Raw genomic sequence first — 20,292 nt, 5'->3', positions numbered from 1 at the left:
GCGCTTCATTCATTTTCTCTGTTGCTCAGGGTCTGCGCCTAGCTTTGTACAAGGGGTTACATGCAACTAAGGCAAAGCCTGTACAAAAGGGTGGTTGCCGGGCAGGGCCCGACAACCGTGCCTTACGGGTAGAACTTACAAAGATGCTCAATATTCCATGAGTTTTGCAATTGAATGCCATCTTCGGTCTCCAAACGGACTGCGCCAGGTCTGGTGACTCGAACTACCCGGTAAGGGCCTTCCCACTTCGGTGTCAACTTGTTTCTACCCTTGGCAGACTGAACGCGCCTAAGGACAAGGTCTCCTTCCACAAAACACTGGGCATGAACCTTATGGTTGTGGTAGCGCTGCAGGGCTTGCTGATAGTGTGCAGCACATGTAGCAACCCGGAGACGGTTCTCCTCGATTAGCATAGCAGTCACGCCGGTGCTGATCTTGCACTACTTCATCGTACGCAAGGAATCGAGATGACCCATAAATGAGTTGGGGATAACTGCTTCTGCCCCATAGACTAGGGAGAAGGGAGTCTGCTCAGTAGCTCAATTTGGTGTCATTCCGAGGGACCAGAGAACAACCGGTAGCTCATCGATCCACCGCCTGTCGTGCTTCTACAACGTATCAAATGTTATTGTTTTGAGTCCTCGCAACACTTCAGCATTCGCCCTCTCAGCTTGTCCATTGCTTCTGGGATGTGCAACAGAGGAAAATGAGATCTTGCTTCCAAGGGCATGAACATATTGCATGAAGGCGCGGCTCGTGAACTGGGTGCTGTTGTCGGTAATGATCCTTACCGGGACTCCGAAATGGCACACCAATTCTTTCAAGAACTTGATAGCTGACTGAGCAGTCACCTTTCTCACGGCAGCTACTTCCGGCCACTTTGTAAACTTGTCGATAGCAACAAGCAAGAATTCAAAGCCCCCGGTGGCTTGGGGGAAAGGGCCGAGGATATCGAGCCCCTAGACCGAAAACGGCCATGACAAAGGGATTGTCTAAAGAGCTTGTGCAGCTAGGTGGATATTTTTGGAATGGAACTGGCAAGCTTCACATTTGGTGACTAGCTCGGCTGCATCTTTGAGGGTTGTGGGCCAATAGAATCTTTGTCGGAATGCTTTCCCAACTAGTGCCCTTGATCCAATGTGGGAGCCGCACATGCCTTTGTGTATTTCACCCAACAGTTCCTTTCCTTCTTCCCGGAAGATGCACTTCAATTTCACACCGTTGAGCCTCCTGCTCTATAGAGTGTCATCGACAAACTGATACATACTGGCCCTCTGGGCTACTCTTTCAGCCTCATCTTGGTCATGGGGAAATTCTCCGGTTTGGAGGAAATGGACAATGTGCCTTGCCCAAGTTGGAGCCTGGGGCTCAGCAACAAGAACTAGCGGCTCCTCCTCATCTGTAGGGGCATGTTCCTGGTTCGCGGGGACCATTGGCCCAGCTAGAGGGTGTGGTTCGACAGGTAATGGGGAGTTGTTTCCGGCAGGGTCCCTACCAAGAGCCCCGGGAGGCTCTACCGGGAGAGGCTTACCGGAGTCCATTTTCCTCCTTTTCCGCACCATTTTTGTTGGGGATACGTAGGGCTGAGTAAGATGGAGAACAAAAGTCCCTGGTTCCACAGGAAGCTTCTGCGCAACACACTTTGACAGATGATCAGCTATGTTATTTTCCGCACGGGGTACGTCCTCTGTTTGCAATTTGTCAAAGCGCTCCTCTAATCTTATCACTTCCTCAACGTATGCTTCCATCAATGGACTTTGGTAATCCTTGTTGACTTGACTCACCACAAGTTGTGAATCTCCTCGAATGATCAGCTTCTTGATTGCTATCCTAAGCCCGGCAAGGAGCCCTTCATACTCTATTGTATTGTTGGTTGCCTCCTCCCGAGGAAAGTGCATCTGGACGATGTACTTCAAGTGCTCCCCAGTGGGGGAACGAGAAGCACACCAACCCCTGCACCTTGTAGGGAGAATGCTCCATCAAAATACATAATCCATTCTTGGGGAGCTTCCTTGCCGGGGATAACTGTCTCCAGCACTTCTTCATCAGGAGTTGGCATCCATTCTGCAATAAACTCTGCCAATGCCCTGCTCTGAATTGTTGACGTGCTCTCAAACTTCAGCCCAAAGCTGGATAACTCCAAAGGCCACTCCACTATTCTGCTGGTAGCCTCAGGGTTTTGGAGTATCCTTTGCAATGGGAACCGGTGACAACCGTGATCTCATGGGCTTGGAAGTAGTGGCACAGTTTCCTTGAGGCCAAGACGGGGCAAAAAATCAACTTTTGCATGCTAGAGTACCTTGATCGAGCCCCCTGTAACAAGGAATTGACAAAATACACTAGGCATTGCACCACTTCTTCCTTAACGCGTCCTTGGGGTTGCCCATACTGACGTGTTCCTCTCTGCCATGATCCTCATTCGGTCCTGCCAGGCTTTGCTCACTCTCTAGCTCCTCTACTTCCTAATGTGCCACTAGGACTGCACTGACCACTTGATCGGTTGCCGCAAGGTACAACAACAACTGCTCTTGTGGTTTTGGGGCAACCAATGTGGGCACAGAGGACAAGTAGGCCTTCAACTCTTGCAAAGATGTGTCTGTTTCCGGGGTCCACTTCATGGGCCGTGCCTTCTTCAAAATTTTAAAGAATGACAGGGCGTGCTCGACAGACTTGGAGATGAATCTGCTAAGCGCGGCAACGCACCTTGTCAGATGCCTCACATCCTTGACTGTCCTGGGTACCTGTATCTGCTCGATAGCCTTGATCTTGTCGGGGTTGGCTTCAATCCCACGATGGGACACAAAGAACCCAAGTAGCTTGGCAGAGGGAACGCCAAACACACACTTCTCCGGATTTAGCTTCAAGTTGATCTTGCGCAGATTAGCAAGTGTCTCCTCCAAATCCTGAATTAGGGTTGATCTGTCATTGGTCTTAACCACAATATCTTCCATATAAGCCTCAATGTTTCTATGCAACTATGGTTCAAAACCAATCTGGACTGCTCTTGCAAAGGTGGATCCAACACTCTTTAACCTGAAAGGCATGCGCACGAAGCAGTACATACCAAATGGAGTGATGAACGAGGTCTTCTCTTCATCTTATTTGGACATGAAGATTTGATGATACCCAGAGTATGCATCCAAAAAGGAGAGCAAATCACTACCTAAAGTGGAGTCCACAATCTGGTCGGTGCGTGGCAAGGGAAATGGGTCCTTCGGGCAAGCCTTGTTGAGATCTATAAAATCTATGTAAAGCCTCCATTTCTCGTTAGCCTTACGAACGACCACTGGATTTGCTAACCATGTTGGATGCAGCACTCCTCTGACTAGACCAGCTGCCTCAAGCTTCTTAATCTCCTCTGCAATGATCTGTTGCCTCTCCAAGGCCTGCTTTCAAACCTTCTGCTTGATAGGTCAGGCATGTGGGCAGCCAGCAAGGTGGTGCTCGATTACCTCTTTAGGAACACCGAGGATATCAGATGGTTGCCAGGCAAACACATCGATATTCGCCTACAGGAAGGCAATGAGCATGCTTTCCTATTTGTCCTCAAGGGTGGCATTGATAGTGAGTGTACCATCAACGCCCGCCAGCCCTGCCGGGACCTTCTTCACATGTGGTGTAGCAACCTTGAATCTCTTGCTGTTGGAACTCTCCGGCAAGTCATCAACAGGCGCAGCGCACTCCGAAGAGGTATGATTCCCGGATTCCTTGTTGGTGTCCTTGTTATCCTTCTTATTTCCTTTGTTCTCCTTGGTGGGAACTGTTGCTGCCGCTGCCTCTGCCGCGATTGCGTCCTGGTACATCTTATCCATGCAAATGATTGTGTCCTTCTCGTCTGATGGGATGGAAATGACTCCTACCGGCCCAGGCATCTTCAAGGTGTTGTAGGCATAGTGGGATGCCACCATGAATTTTGCCAAAGCTGGGCGTCCAAGGATCCCATTGTATGGCAGGGGGAGGTCGACCACATTAAACACAACCTTCTCAGTCTAATAGTTTAGTTATCCCCAAAACGTCACTGGCAACGTGATCTTTCCCTTAGGATGACTCTTGCCGGGATTAACTCCTCGAAACGTGCCTGTGACCTTGAGCTCTTCCTCTGATATCTGAAGCATGCTATTGACCTTTGGGGAAATCAGATTCAACCTGGCTCCGCCGTCAACCAACATCATTGTGACTTTGAGGTTGCGAATTATTGGAGAGACCAACAATGGCAAACATCCTACCGCAGTGGTGCGGTCAGGATGGTCCTCTTCGTCAAAGATGATGGGCATGCGTGACCATTTGAGCGGCTTCCGAGCCTCTGCCACTGACTCCAAGACATTGACCTCACGTGCCCACTGTTTTAGTTGGCAGTGAGAGGAGTGCAAGGATGCACCCCCATCAATGCACAGGGTGTCAGTGGCCTTCTGGAACTCCTGCTCACTGGTTTCCTCTTCTGTAACGCCCTCGATGTGGCTATATCTCCCACGTGTCGAAGCACGACTTAGAGGCATAACCGCAATGAAAGCAATGTCGCAAGTGAGGTAATATTCACACAACCCATGTAATACATAAGGGAAAGAGATACATAGTTGGCTTACAATCGCCACTTCATACAATACATGAATAAAGCATTACATCAATCAGATACAATCAGGGTCCAACTACGGAACCAAAATAAAAGAAGACTACCCCAAATGCTACACAGATCCCCAATCGTCCCAACTGGGCTCCACTACTGATCAACTAGAACGAAACAACACAAAGGACAAGATCTTCATCGAGCTCCTCCTTGAGCTTGGTTGCGTCACCTGCCCGATTTCATCGGCACCTGCAAACAGGTTTTGGAAGTATCTGTGAGTCACCGGGACTCAGCAATCTCACACCCTCGCGATCAAGACTATTTAAGCTTATAGGAAGGGTAAGAGTTATGTGGTGGAGCTGCAGCAAGCGACTAGCATATTTGGTGGCTAACATACACAAATGAGAGCGAGAAGAGAAGGCAAAAGCACGGTCGAACAACTATGATCAGGAAGTGATCCTAGAACAACCTACGTCAAGCATAACTCCAACACCGTGTTCACTTCCCGGACTCCGCCAAGAAGAGACCATCACGGTTACACACGCGGTTGGTGCATTTTAATTAAGGTCAACTTCAGGTTTTCTACAACCGGACATTAACAAATTCCCATCTGCTCATAACCGCGGGCACGGCTTTCGAAAGTTCAAAACCCTGTAGGGGTGTCCCAACTTAGCCCATCACAAGCTCTCATGGTCAACGAAGGATATTCCTTCTAGTGGGAAGACCCGATCAGACTCGGAATCCCGGTTACAAGACATCCTCGACAATGGTAAAACAAGTCTAGCAAGACCACCCGATGCGCCGACATCCTGAAAGGAGCTGCACATATCTCGTTCTCAGGGCAACACTGGATGAGACATCCTATGAGTAAAACTAGCCCTCAAGTTTCCCCAAGGTGGCCCCGCAGTCTACTCAGTTCGGACCAACACTTCGACAAGCACTGGCCCGGTGGGGTTAAAATAAAGATGACCCTTGGGCTGGCCTAACCCAAGGGGAAAAGAGGCTAGGTGGCGAATGGTAAAACCAAGGTTGGGCCTTGCTGGAGGAGTTTTATTCAAAGCGAACTGTCAAGGGGTTCTCTTTATAACCCAACCGCGTAAGGAACGCAAAATCCGGGAACATAACACCGATATGACGCTTCCGATTGTGGAAGATATCGGCCTGCCGTCAAGGCGCTAGGGAGGCCTGGGCCATGGTGAAGACGCGGTACACAAAGGCTGACCCCAACCACATGGCCGAGGTCGGTCCTGTGGGGCCCGATGGGAAGGAGATCCCTGTAAGCTTAGTATACGGCCAAGTAGAATTGGCCGCAAAGTATTCCCAGCAGGACTGTAAATTAGACAGCCTGTTAGATGGTATTGAAGAGGAATACAATCAGTCAGAATGATTATGTAATTTAATTGACATTTATAATGCCTTCTAGCCGGATTGTAGATCGTTTGTCATGGCCGACCTTTTCGCTTCAGCCTCGGGACCTGACGGTCCGGAGTGTGTCCGAATTCCCGTGCGGTTATATAAGAACCGGGGAATGCATGGAGACCAGGCGTAGGGGTCATTAGTGCGTGAACAAACAAGTGCCCGGCTAGTTATGTTATATTACATGGTTAGTAAGAAACATCTTCCAGGGATAATAGTTCCGCTAGGGGTTCCTTTCCCTGGGAGGCATGCCCTAAAGTGCATGCCCGTTCTGCGAAAAAGACGTAGGAAAAAGCATCTGGGGGCGCATAAATAAATAAGTAAAAAGATCATCTTTTAGGTCACCGACCGAATATTCCCTTAAGAACGCTAGCTTTCGGCTTCACCCAGTCTGAGGTACACATCCGGCTGATCCGGCAGTAACAATCGCAGAGGTGCTCCCTTTACCGCCTAGCTGAATAATCGGGAACGTAGGGGTAAGCACAGGAGCCAGGCAACCCAGCTTGGCCAAAACTTAAGTCATATCGATGCATATAATGGTGAAATAAAAGGTACATGCGGAAGTGTAACACATGTGTTGGGCATGAAGCCCGTATAAATAAGCTTCTGTTAAAAGAAGCCCCCAGGTTTAATGAGTGCGAATAGCACGTCATTGGATGAGCCTTTAAAGGCTATAAGAGAAAGGAAGGGGAGAAGGAGAGAAATGTAAGATAGATAGTATATAAAAAATGGACAGAGGAAGGAGACGAACACAGAGTCCGGCGCTAGGCATAGAATCTTCGGAGACGGTCTGTGTTCCATGGGTTCAGCTCGAGTCGGTTATCCGATGCATCTCGCAGGCGGTACGTTCCACCAGTCAAGACTTGGTCAATTATGAAGGGACCTTCCCACTTGGGCTTGAGTTTGTCCTTTTTCTTGTCCGGCAGGCGTAGAACTAATTCGCCAATGTTGTAATTTTTGGCCCGTACTTCTCTGCTTTGGTATCTTCGAGCCTGCTATTGATAGAATGTGGAACGGGCTTTTGCGACATCACGCTCCTCCTCCAATGCGTCCAAAATGTCCTGCCGATCGAGCTCGGCTTCTCGTTCTTCGTACATGCGCACTCGAGGTGATTCATGAATTATGTCGCAAGGCAAAACTGCCTCTGCGCCATACACCATAAAGAATGGTGTGTATCCGGTGGTGCGATTCGGCGTGGTCCGCAGCCCCCAGAGTACGGAGTCGAGCTCCTGTACCCAGTGCACGTTAGATTCCTTGAGGGACCGCACTAATCTGGGTTTGATGCCGCTCATGATAAGACCATTTGCACGTTCGACCTGGCCGTTAGTTTGTGGGTGATAGACGGAAGCATAATCGAGCTTGATGCCCATGTTTTTGCACCAAAGTTTTACCTCGTCGGCCGTAAAGTCCGTGCCATTACCAGTGATGATGCTATTGGGGACGTCATAACGGTGTACAACCCCGGATATAAAGTCTATCACCGGTCCGGATTCGGCCGTCTTAACAGGCTTGGCTTCTATCCATTTGGTGAACTTATCCACCATGACCAGTAAGTATTTTTGCTTGTGGGTTCCGCCTTTAAGGGGTCCAACCATGTCAAGCCCCCAGACCGCGAAGGGCCAAGTGATGGGGATAGTTCGAAGAGCGGTGGGTGGCATATGGCTTTGGTTTGCAAAGAGCTGGCAACCGACGCATCGTTGGACTAAGTCGTGGGCGTCTGCCCGGGCCGTCGGCCAATAAAAGCATGTACGGAAGGCCTTGCATACAAGGGACCGAGCTGCAGCGTGATGACCGCCGAGTCCGGCATGAATTTCAGCCAGGAGGTTCCTCCCTTCCTCTTCGGACATGCACCTTTGAAGGACTCCGGTAGTGCTTTTCTTATAAAGCTCTCCTTCGTGGACTTTGTAGGCTTTGGATCCCCGCACTATGCAGCGTGCCTCATTTTGGTCCTCGGGGAGTTGCTGCCTAGTAAGGTAGGCGAGGAATGGTTTTGTCGACGGGGCGATGACGGCCATTATTACGTGGGCTGAAGGTGTTATTTCATTGGCAGAGCCTCCGATTGTGTCAGAATGTTCGGTGTCGGGCAGTGTGGTTGGGTCTGGGCTGTTATTGTTCGGCTCCCCTTCCCATACTACGATGACTTGAAGAGCCTTTCCAAGAAGATGTTGGGGGGGGGACTACATGCATTTTGGGCCGATGCGTGCCAGGACATCTGCCGCCTGATTATTTTCTCGGGCTATATGGTGAAATTCAAGCCCTTCGAACCGAGCTGACATTTTTAGGATGGCGTTGCGGTAGGCTTCCCTTTTTTGGATCCTTGGCATCGAAGTCTCCATTTATTTGGGATATTGCGAGGTTCGAGTCCCCGCGCACCTCTAGGCGTTGAATGCCCATGTATACTGCCATCCGGAGACCATGTAAAAGGGCCTCATATTTGGCTGCATTGTTGGAGTCTGTGTACATAATCTGGAGTACATATTGAACTGTGTCTCCTGTGGGGGACGTCAAAATGACGCCAGCCCCCAGTCGGGCCAACATCTTGGAGCCGTCGAAATGCATGATCCAATTTGAATATGTGCCGTACTCTTTAGGGAGTTCGGCCTCCGTCCATTCTACGACGAAGTCGGCAAAAACTTGCGACTTGATGGCTCGCCGTGGCTTATAAGTTATGTCGAACGGGAGGAGCTCAATGGCCCATTTTGCAATCTGGCCCGTTGCGTCACGGTTGTTTATAATATTATTAAGTGGTACTTCCGAGGCAACTGTTATTGAACACTCTTGAAAGTAGTGTCGTAGCTTCCGGGATGCCATGAATACCGCGTACGCAATCTTTTGATAATGTGGGTACCGTGATTTGCACGGAGTGAGGACAGTGGACACATAATAGACCAGCTTTTGAAGGGGGAGTTTGTGTCTGTCCGTTTCTCGTTCGACGACGAGCACTGCACTTACAACCTGATGTGTTGCTGCAATGTACAATAGCATTGGTTCGCCAATGTTTGGCGCGGCCAGGACTGGATTTGTTGCCAATATGGCTTTTATTTCGTCGAGTCTGGCCGTGGCTGCATCCGTCCATTCGAAGTGTTTGGTGCGCCGAAGGAGGCGGTAAAGGGGTAGGGCCTTTTCTCCCAAGCGGGAGATAAAGCGGCTTAGAGCCGCTATGCATTCGGTTAACTTTTGTATTTGTTTGAGGTCCTTCGGGATATCCAATTGTGACAGAGCTCGGATCTTGGCTGGATTTGCTTCAATTCCTCTACCGGATACAATGAAGCCCAAGAGCTTTCCGGTGGGAACGCCGAAAACGCATTTTTCCGGGTTGAGCTTGATGTCGTATGTTCGGAGGTTATCAAATGTGAGCCTCAAGTCGTCTACTAGAGATTCGACATGTCTTGTTTTGAAGACCACATCATCTACATATGCCTCCACTGTTTTGCCGATCTGGTTTGCCAGACATGTCTGAATCATGCGCTGATATGTTGCGCCGGCGTTTTTGAGCCTGAAGGGCATTGTGTTGAAGCAGAATGGGCCGTATGGTGTGATAAATGCCGTTGCGGCTTGGTCTGATTCTGCCATCTTGATTTGGTGGTAGCTGGAATATGCGTCGAGGAAACACAACGAATCGTGCCCTGCGGTAGCGTCGATAATTTGATCGATGCGGGGGGGGAGGGATCCTTTGGGCAAGCCTTACTAAGGTCTTTAAAATCAATGCACAAGCGCCAGGATTTGTCCTTCTTTGGTACCATCACCAGGTTTGCTAGCCAGTCCGGGTGTTTTATATCTCTGGTGAATCCGGCCTCCAATAGCTTTGCTAGCTCCTCTACCATAGCATGTCTCTTAGGTTCGGAAAAACGCCGAAGAGCTTGTTTGACAGGTTTGAATCCTTTTAGGATATTTAGGCTGTGCTCGGCCAGCCTGCGTGGGATTCCTGGCATGTTTGAAGGGTGCCAGGTGAAAATGTCCCAGTTCTCTCGTAGGAACTCTCATAGTGCGGCGTCTACATCAGGGTTTAACTGTGCCCCTATGGAAGCTGTTTTATTGGGGTCCGTTGGATGGACCTGGAATTTGACTATTTTGTCCGCCGGTTTAAAGGAGGTGGACTTGGATCTTTTGTCGCGTACCACATCGTCCTTATTCACCGTGGAGCGCAGCGCAGTTAGTTCCTCAGCCGCTAGGGCTTCAGATAGTGCCTCAAGGGCCACTGCGGCTGTCTTGTTTTCGGCGCGGAGTGCTATGTCCGGATCACTAGCAAGAGTGATGATCCCTTTAGGCCTGGGCATCTTGAGCTTCATGTACCCGTAATGGGGTATTGCTTGGAAGATTGTAAACGCTTCCCGCCCTAACAGAGCGTGATAACCGCTGCTGAGCGGAGCCACATGGAACGTGACCTCTTCGGACCTGTAATTATCCGGCGTGCCGAACACCACATCTAGTGTGATTTTTCCTGTACAGCGCGCATCTCGACTGGGGATTATTCTTCTAAAGGTTGTGCTGCTTCGCTCAATGCGGTTCCAGTCTATTTCCATTTTTTGAAGGGTTTCCTCATAAATGAGGTTCAATCCGCTGCCGCCGTCCATGAGTACCTTGGTAAGACGAAAGCCGTCCACTACTAGACTGAGGACCAATGCGGCTGGTGCAAGGGCTGTTCGGAATTTAGGTTCATCACTGGCGTTAAAGGTAATAGCCGTGTCACTCCATGGGTTTACTGTTGCTACTTGGTAGACTTCGGCAAGGCTGCGAAGTGTCCTTTTTCGCATATTATTTGATGCGAAAGTCTCGAAGACTGTTAATACCGTATTGGTGTCTCTAGGGTGGCTTTCTGTGGCCTTCAGAATTAGGAGATCTTCGCCAATTTTGGCCACCTGCCGGAGTATCCAACATGCTCTAAGGCTGTGAGTTGGTGTGGCGTCCTCTGTACTGTGAATTTTACAGGGTCCATTAAGACATCCTTCCAGTACGGTTCCATGCCCTGTAGAGGGTTTTTGCTTTTTGGTATTTGACCCAGGTGTCTGGCGATGATGCACCCTTTTATTTTGGACTGGGTTTGTATTCAGGGCCGGATCGTCCCAAAAATTTATTTTGGTTTTCCAGGCGCTTTCTATCGCACAGTATTTTCGTACAATGGACGCCAAGTTAGCGAAGCATGTAATATCACGGCGACTTATGGCGTTGAGGATTCCCTTGTCCGTGCAATTATTGCAGAAGATTGAGATTGCGTCTTCCTCGCGGCAGTCCCTTATCCTGTTCCTAACCAGGAGGAATCTGGCCCAGTAATGATGTACTATTTCTTCAGGCTCTTGCCTGATTTGGGATAGATCGCTTATGTTCGGGTGGGTGGGTGGAATTAAATCCGAAGCCTCACCCCATCTGAGGCTCAGAGGCTGAGGAATTTCTGAACTCGAAAATTTGGATTCCTGGATATTGTCCAATGAATCCAACCCGTCGCCTGACTCTGAGTTCAGGTCTTGAGTGATATCCTCCCCTCCGCGGGTATCCGGCTTGGAGGGATCGGGAATCCGGACGTAGCTAGTCCTTAAGATAGATGAAGGGTCGCCGCACTGTCCCTCTACCACGGCAACGTGATGGGTGACTTGGGGAGAGTTAATCTCTCTCTGATTGGGCTTAGGCCCAATCTGGTCGTAATCCGTAGCGACTCCCAGGGCGGCGATGCGATCCAAGAGCTCGTTTATGGAGGAGAGCTCCATTGGATCTAACTTCTCGGCGAGTTCCGAGCTGACATGAAGATTGTTTTCGATGGATCGAGAGGTCATCGTCAGCGCAGAAGCCGAACAGGCAGTCATGAGAAAACCACCTAGCCGAAGGGTTTGGCCGACAGCCAAAGCTCCCTTAGCAACGGTGTCGTCTTTAAAGAAGGGGCGAGGCATCCTTCCTGATGGCGACGACACAGAGGAACTCTCAATGAAAGCACCAATGTCGGTGTCAAAACCGGCGGATCTCGGGTAGGGGGTCCCGAACTGTGCGTCTAGGCCAGATGGTAACAGGAGGCAAGGGACACGAAGTTTTACCCAGGTTCGGGCCCTCTTGATGGAGGTAAAATCCTATGTCCTTCTTGATTAATATTGATGATATGGGTAGTACAAGAGTAGATCTACCACGAGATCGGAGAGGCTAAACCCTAGAAGCTAGCCTATGGTATGATTGTTGTTCTGTATGTTGTCCTACGGACTAAAACCCTCCGGTTTATATAGACCTTGGATAGGGTTAGGGTTACACAAAGTCGGTTACAATGGTAGGAGATCTACATATCCGTATCGCCAAGCTTGCCTTCCACGCCAAGGAAAGTCCCTTCTGGACACGGGACGAAGTCTTCAATCTTGTATCTTCATAGCCCAGGAGTTCGGCCGAAGGTATAGTCCGGCCATCCAGACACCCCCTAATCCAGGACTCCCTCACCGAGCCTTCCACCCTTTACCAAGTATATAGATGCATTAATTAAATAAGAGATATTGTGATATCCCAACAAAATATCCATGTTCCAACATGGAAGAAGCTCCAATCTTCACCTGCAACTAACAACGCTATAAGAGGGGCTGAGCAAAGCGGTAACATAGCCAAACAACGGTTTGCTAGGACAAGGTGGGTTAGAGGCTTGGCTTAACAATATGGGAGGCATGATAAGCAAGTGGTAGGTATCGCAGCATAGGCATAGCAAAAGAGCGAGCAACTAGCAAGCAAAGATAGAAGTGATTTCGAGGGTATGGTCATCTTGCCTGAAATCCCGCAAGGAAGAAGAACGAGTCCACGAAGAAGACAAACGGACGTAGACGAACGGGTCCTCACAAACGCGATGTTACCGGAACAAACCCGAAGAAGCAACACTGTAAAGAAGCACACAACATAGTAAACAAACCACACATGAACATGGTATGATATGCGGGATGCGGTATGTGATGCATATGCATGATTTGGAAAGGAATGATTGAACCTGGCCTCAACTTGGAAATCCAAGAGTGCCACTGGAAAGGTGGGGTGATTTCGGTTGAAATCGAATATAAAGATCACCGGGATCGGATGCACGGTTTGGAAATGGCAAGCAAAACAAATATGGCACCGGTCTGCGATAATCAGCAAGTGACCAACTAAATGCATCAAGATAAATATGCCACTGCACTCCAACATGACAAGAAAATACATGGCAGGGATCCACTCATGAAGCTTGACAAAGATTAACACTGAGCTACGGCTAATTCATCCATTAACAGGTTCAAACAAGCATGGCAAAAATGCAAATGATAATAGGTTTCAGACTTAGTGAAATTAACACAAGTATGGAATTTATCATCAGGAAGCACACTTCAGAGCATGAAAACTACATGCTACAGGAACTTAACATGGAAAAGCAAGGCATGGCATAAAGCTACTCAAAGCACTTAACAAAAGTCCCTTAGTGACCTTGAGCCAAAAGGGATCAGAAAATACAAATGCAAGCATGAGAACATGGCAAAAACATAAACAGATCTCAGACTTAGTGAAAAACTGGAGCATGCAAATCAGTTAACGAGTAGACATGTTTACGAGCTCGATGCATTCACCACAGAGCATGGCATGACAAACTAAGCATACACCCATCAAGAAGACATGTTATAGAAGCTAGACATGGAAAGAACAACAACATAGCATGCACGGATCAATAGCAACATCCTCGGCAAAATCGCTAAACAAGTTAACAATCTGCTAGGAACACTTTATAGAAAAAGTAGAGCTCGATTGACTCAAGCTAGGTTGCTCCATAAATGCAAACAAAGACATGTATGGATAGAGTACCACAATGTTAACAAAACATCTTTACTGATCATCCTCAAAAGAGGCACAGATCACTAGGAAACAACATGAACATATAGCATAATAACAAAACACATGTAGAGCTCAGGATCATAGCATGCACACATTAATCATGGAAAAAATGACAAAATGCCATTTGCTGAAACAGATCTGACAAATCCATCACATAGCCCTCTTCCAACAGCATTTCGGGCATCAAGATGAGCTCAAATAAAAATGATGCAATCAGATGAAATGATGTACTCGTCGAGGCGAACATTTTGATATACTACACGCACGAATCGGAGCTACGGATGCAGAGTTATAGCATGATGAAGTTACCAAAAAGTTAGGGTTTCGGGACGAGAAAGTCAACCCTCGATTTCCAGATCTGAGATCTGGCGCTGGCACTGTAGCAGCGGTGGCTCCCGAGGTCTCCGGTGAGGTTATTCGCTTTGGCGAGGGCGGAGGGAGTCCGGCCAAGGCCGGGGACGGCATGGTGGTGCCCGGCGAGCCGGCGACGATGGCGGCGGAGGTCGCTGGGCGGCTCAGGACCGGCGAGGGAGCGGGGCGGCGGCGATGTTGGCGCTTGGCGGCGGCGAGGGAGGCGCGGCCGGCGCGAGCGCGGCCGGGCGGCGATCCACATCGGTGGCGGCGGTCGGCGGCGACCGGCGGGAGGAGAGAAGCGGCGGAGGGCGGAAGGAGGCGGCTCGGGCGCGGGCACTCGCGGGCGAGCGGCGGCGCAGCCGGACGGGCTGCGGGCCGAATGCGGGCCGCGGCGGGCCGGCGGGCGCGGGGCGAAGTGGGGCGCGGGCGCGGACAGGTGGCGGCGTCTGATTCGCTGCGGGGTGGTGCAGTGGTGTCGTGGCGGCCGCCGGTTGGCTGGAGTGAGGTGGCGGCGGCGGCTAGACATTGTCCGGCACGGGGGTTTTTGTCCGGTGGCGCAAGGAGCACGAAGGTTAGGGTTATACTATGCGAAAATTTCGGGGAAGCCACATATATATAGGTAGAGGGAGCTAGGAGAGTCCAAATGAGGTGCGGTTTTCGGCCACGTGATCTTGATCGAATGACCGAGATGATGGAGGAGGTTTAGGTGGGTTTTGGGCCAAATTGGAAGGGTGTTGGGCTGCAACATCCACGCGGCCTTTTTGGTCCCTCGGTTAACCGTTGGAGTATCAAACGAAGTCCAAACGGTATGAAACTTGACATGCGGTCTACCAGTAGTAAACCAAGGCTGCATGACAAGTCTCGGTCCAATCCGAAAACATTCAACACTCGCACACGAAAAGGAGGTAGAAAGGGACACCGGGTGACATAGGAGCGCCAGATTGCAAAACGGACAATGGGGAAAATGCTCGGATGCATGAGATGAACATGTATGCAAATGAAATGCACATGATGACATAAATGCAATGCATGACACGCAAGCAATGGCAACACAACAACAACGAATAACTGGAGGACACCTAGCACATCGGTCTCGGGGCGTTACATCTTCATCCCCTCAATCACTCTCATCATTGCAAACTTCCTTCTCTCGACCCCTGGCGGGTTTTCCTTGGTTCCGAAAGGGCTTGCCAGGGCGATTTGCTTCACCGCCTCGGCCCTTCCCGCCAGCGCCATTCTGACCTTTTTTCCTTATCACGCTTCTCATATTCAGCTCTCTGCCTCTTGACAAGCTGTTTGACCCGATGACACTCTTCAAGATCGTGGCCCTTGGTCCAATGGATCTTGCTGTACAACCCATCGCCTTTCCCAGCCTTCTCGGCAGCCGCAGCCTCCCGGCAGTCAGCGCACACAACAGCTTCCTTGTCGAGGGCTTCGGCTTTAGCCTTCTTGCTGGTACTAAGTGTGCCCGATCCTTCGACAGTCATCTCTGCCTTAGCCTTGCGCCTCTTGCTGTGCTTCTTGCTCTTCTTCTGGTGGATTCATCGTCATCCTTTGAGTCCACGTTGATGCAATCCTCTTCTCTGGGGAGTTTCCTTCCCTCCTCCATCTGAGCACACTTGTCCACTGATACGTCTCCAACGTATCTATAATTTTTGATTGCTCCATGCTATATTATCTACTATTTTGCACTATATTGGGCTTTATTTTCCACTTTTATATTATTTTTGGGACTAACCTATTAACCGGAGGCCCAGCCCAGAATTGCTGTTTTTTGCCTATTTCAGTGTTTCCAAGAAACAGAATATCAAACGAAGTCCAAACGGAATAAAATCTTCGGGAACGTGATTTTCTCACCGAACGTGATCCAGGAGACTTGGACCCTGCTCCAAGGAACAAAAGAGGCGGTCACGAGGGTGGGGGCGCCCCCCCTAGGGCGTGCCCCCTGCCTCGTGGGCCCCTCGTTGCTCCTCTGGCGTACTTCTTCCTCCTATATATACACACGTACCCCCAAACGATCAGAAGGGGAGCCAAAAACCTAATTCCACCGTCGCAACTTTCTATATCCACGAGATCCCATCTTGGGGCCTGTTCCGGAGCTCCGCCGGAAGAGGGTCGTCATCACGGAGGGCTTCTACATCATCATAGCCTCTCCGATGAAGTGTGAGTAGTTTACCTTAGACCTTATGGTCCATAGTTAGTAGCTAGATGGCTTCTTCTCTCTCTTTGAATCTCAATACAAAGTTCTCCCCCTCTCTTGTGGAAATCTATTTGATGTAATCTTCTTTTTGCGATGTGTTTGTTGAGACCGATGAATTGTGGGTTTATGATCAAGTCTATCTATGAATAATATTTGAATCTTCTTTGAATTCTTTTATGTATGATTGGTTATCTTTGCAAGTCTCTTAGATTGGTAGTTCTTGCCATGGGAGAAGTGCTTAGCTTTGGGTTCGATCTTGCGGTGTCCTTACCCAGTGACAGAAGGGGCAGCAAGGCACATATTGTATCGTTGCCATCGAGGATAACAAGATGGGGTTTATTTCATATTGCATGAATTTATCTCTCTACATCATGTCATCTTGCTTAAGGCGTTACTCTGTTTTTAACTTAATACTCTAGATGCATGCTGGATAGCGGTCGATGAGTGGAGTAGTAGTAGTAGATGCAGAATCGTTTCGATCTACTTGTCACGGACGTGATGCCTATATACATGATCATGCCTAGATATTGTCATAACTATGCTCAATTCTGTCAATTGATCAACAGTAATTTATTCACCCACCATAGAATACTTATGCTCTTGAGAGAAGCCACTAGTGAAACCTATGGCCCCCGGATCTATTCTCATCATATCAATATCTATCACTTTAATCTTGCTTTGCTTTTTACTTTGCCTTTACTTTTTACTTTGCATCTTTATACCAAAAATACCCAAAATATTATATCTATCAGATCTCACTCTCGTAAGTGACCGTGAAGGGATTGACAACCCCTAATCACGTTGGTTGCGAGTAGCTATCGCTTTGTGCAGGTACGAGGGACTTGAGCGTGGACTCCTACTGGATTGATACCTTGGTTCTCAAAAACTGAGGGAAATACTTATGCTACTCTGCTGCATCATCCCTTCCTCTTTGGGGAAAACCAACGCAAGCTCAAGACATAGTAAGAAGGATTTCTGGCGCCGTTGCCGGGGAGTCTACGCAAAAAGTCAACATACCAAGTACCCATCACAATCCCTATCCCTCGCATTACATTATTTGCCATTTGCCTCTCATTTTCCTCTCCCCCCAATTCACCCTTGCCGTTTTATTCGCCCTCTCTCTCTCTATCCTCCCTCTCTATTTTCCTCTTTTTGCCAGTTTGCTTTTGTTTGCTCGTGTGTTAGATTGCTTGCTTGTCGCGATGGCTCAAGATACTACTAAATTGTGTGACTTCACCAATACCAACAATAATGATTTCCTTAGCACTCTGATTGCTCCTCTTACCGATGCTAAATCTTGTGAAATTAATACTGCTTTGTTGAATCTTGTTATGAAAGATCAATTCGCCAGCCTTCCTAGTGAAGATGTCGCTACTCATCTGAATAGCTTCGTTGATTTATGTGATATGCAAAAGAAAAAAGATGTTAATAATGATGTCGTTAAATTGAAGCTATTTCCTTTTTCGCTTAGAGATCGTGCTAAAGCTTGGTTTTCTTCTTTGCCTAAGAATAGTATTGGTTCATGGAACAAGTGCAAAGATGCTTTTATCTCTAAGTATTTTCCTCCTGCTAAGATCATCTCTCGTAGAAACGATATTATGAACTTTAAACAACTTGATCATGAACATGTTGCACAAGCTTGGGAGAGAATGAAATTAATGATACGTAATTGCCCTACTCATGGTTTGAATTTGTGGATGATTATACAAAAATTTATGCCAGATTGAATTTTGCTTCTAGAAATCTTTTAGATTCGGCCGCAGGAGGCACTTTTATGGAAATCACTTTAGGAGATGATACTAAACTCCTAGATAATATTATGGTTAATTATTCTCAATGGCATACTGAAAGATCTTCTAATAAAAAAGTGCATGCGATAGAAGAAATTAATGTGTTGAGTGGAAAGATGGATGAACTTATGAAATTATTTGCTACTAAGAGTGTTTCTTCTGATCCTAATGATATGCCTTTGTCTACTTTGATTGAGAATAACAATGAATCTATGGATGTGAATTTTGTTGGTAGGAATAATTTTGGTAACAACGCTTATAGAGGGAATTTTAATCCTAGGCCATATCCTAGTAATCCTTCTAAAAATTATGGTAATTCCTACAACAACTCTGATGGAAATTATAATAAGATTCCCTCTGAATTTGAGAATAGTGTTAAAGAGTTTATGAATTCACAAAAGAATTTTAATGCTTTGCTTGAGGAGAAATTGCTTAAAGTTGATGATTTGGCTAGAAACGTTGATAGAATTTCTCTTGAGGTTGATTCTTTAAAGCTTAGATCTATTCCTCCTAAGCATGATATCAATGAGTCTCTCAAAGCCATGAGAATTTCCATTGATGAGTGCAAGGAAAGAACCGCTAGGATGCGTGCCTCCAAAGTTGCCTTTATTAAAGCGTGTTCTTCCAATACCTATGAAAATCAAGATGAAGATCTAAAAGTTATTAATGTGTCTCCTATTAAATCTTTATTTTGCAATATGAATCTTGATGAAACTGAATATGATCTTCCTTTACCTAGAAGGCGTTCTAAAAATTCGGAGTATTTAGATCTTAATGATGAAATTGATGAAAGTGGGATTGAAAGAAATAAAAATCTAGATGTTGCTAAACCCACTATATTGGATTTCAAGGAATTTAATTATGAAAGTTGCTCTTTAATTGATTGTATTTCCTTGTTGCAATCCGTGCTAAATTCTCCACATGCTTATAGTCAAAATAAAGCCTTCACCGAACATATTGTTGATGCCTTGATGCAATCTTATGAAGAAAAACTTGAGTTGAAAGTTTCTATCCCTAGAAAACTCTATGATGAGTGGGAACCAACTATTAAAATTAAAATTAAAGATCATGAGTTTTATGCTTTGTGTGATTTGGGTGCTAGTGTCTCTACTATTCCCAAGACTTTGTGTGATTTACTAGATTTCCGTAATTTTGATGATTGCTCTCTAAACTTGCATCTTGCGGATTCCACTATTAAGAAACCTATGGGAAGGATTAATGATGTTCTTATTGTTGCAAATAGGAATTATGTGCCCGTAGATTTCATTGTTCTTGATATAGATTGCAATCCTTCTTGCCCTATTATTCTTGGTAGAACTTTCCTTAGAACGGTTGGTGCGATTATTGATATGAAGGAAGGGAATATTAGATTTCAATTTCCATTAAAAAAGGGCATGGAACACTTTCCAAGAAAGAAAATAAAATTACCATATGAAACTATCATGAGAGCCACTTATGGATTGCCTACCAAAGATGGCAATACCTAGATCTATCTTCGCTTTTATGCCTACCTAGGGGCGTTAAACGATAGCGCTTGTTGGGAGGCAACCCAATTTTATTTTTATTCATTGACTTTTGCTCCTGTTTAGTAATAAATAAATTATTTAGCCTCTGTGTTGGTTGTGTTTTTTGTGTTTAATTAGTGTTTGTGCCAAGTAGAACCGTTGGGAAGACTTGGGGAAAGTCTTGTTGAACTTGCTGTAAAAAACAGAAACTTTAGCGCTCACGAGAACTGCTGTCATTTTTATTTGGAGAGTGCTATTTAGTTAATTCTTTTTGAATATGATTAATAGATAAATTTCTCACGTCCCGAAATTTATTTTAGAATTTCTGGGGTTCCAGATCTTGCGCTACCTACAGATTACTACAGACTGTTCTGTTTTTGACAGATTCTGTTTTTTCGTGTGTTGTTTGCCTATTTTGATGAATCTATGGCTAGTAAAATAGTTTATAATCCATAGAGAAGTTGGAATACAGTAGGTTTAACACCAATATAAATAAAAAATGAGTTCATTACAGTACCTTGAAGTGGTCTTTTGTTTTCTTTCGCTAACGGAGCTCATGAGTTTTCTATTTTAAGTTTTGTGTTGTGAAGTTTTCAAGTTTTGGGTGAATTCTTTTGATGGATCATTGAACAAGGAGTGGCAAGAGCCTAA

This window comes from Triticum aestivum, chromosome 6A, assembly GCF_018294505.1.
Source record: "Triticum aestivum cultivar Chinese Spring chromosome 6A, IWGSC CS RefSeq v2.1, whole genome shotgun sequence".
Taxonomy (NCBI): domain Eukaryota; kingdom Viridiplantae; phylum Streptophyta; class Magnoliopsida; order Poales; family Poaceae; genus Triticum; species Triticum aestivum.
Note: the sequence above shows the minus strand (reverse complement) of the source record.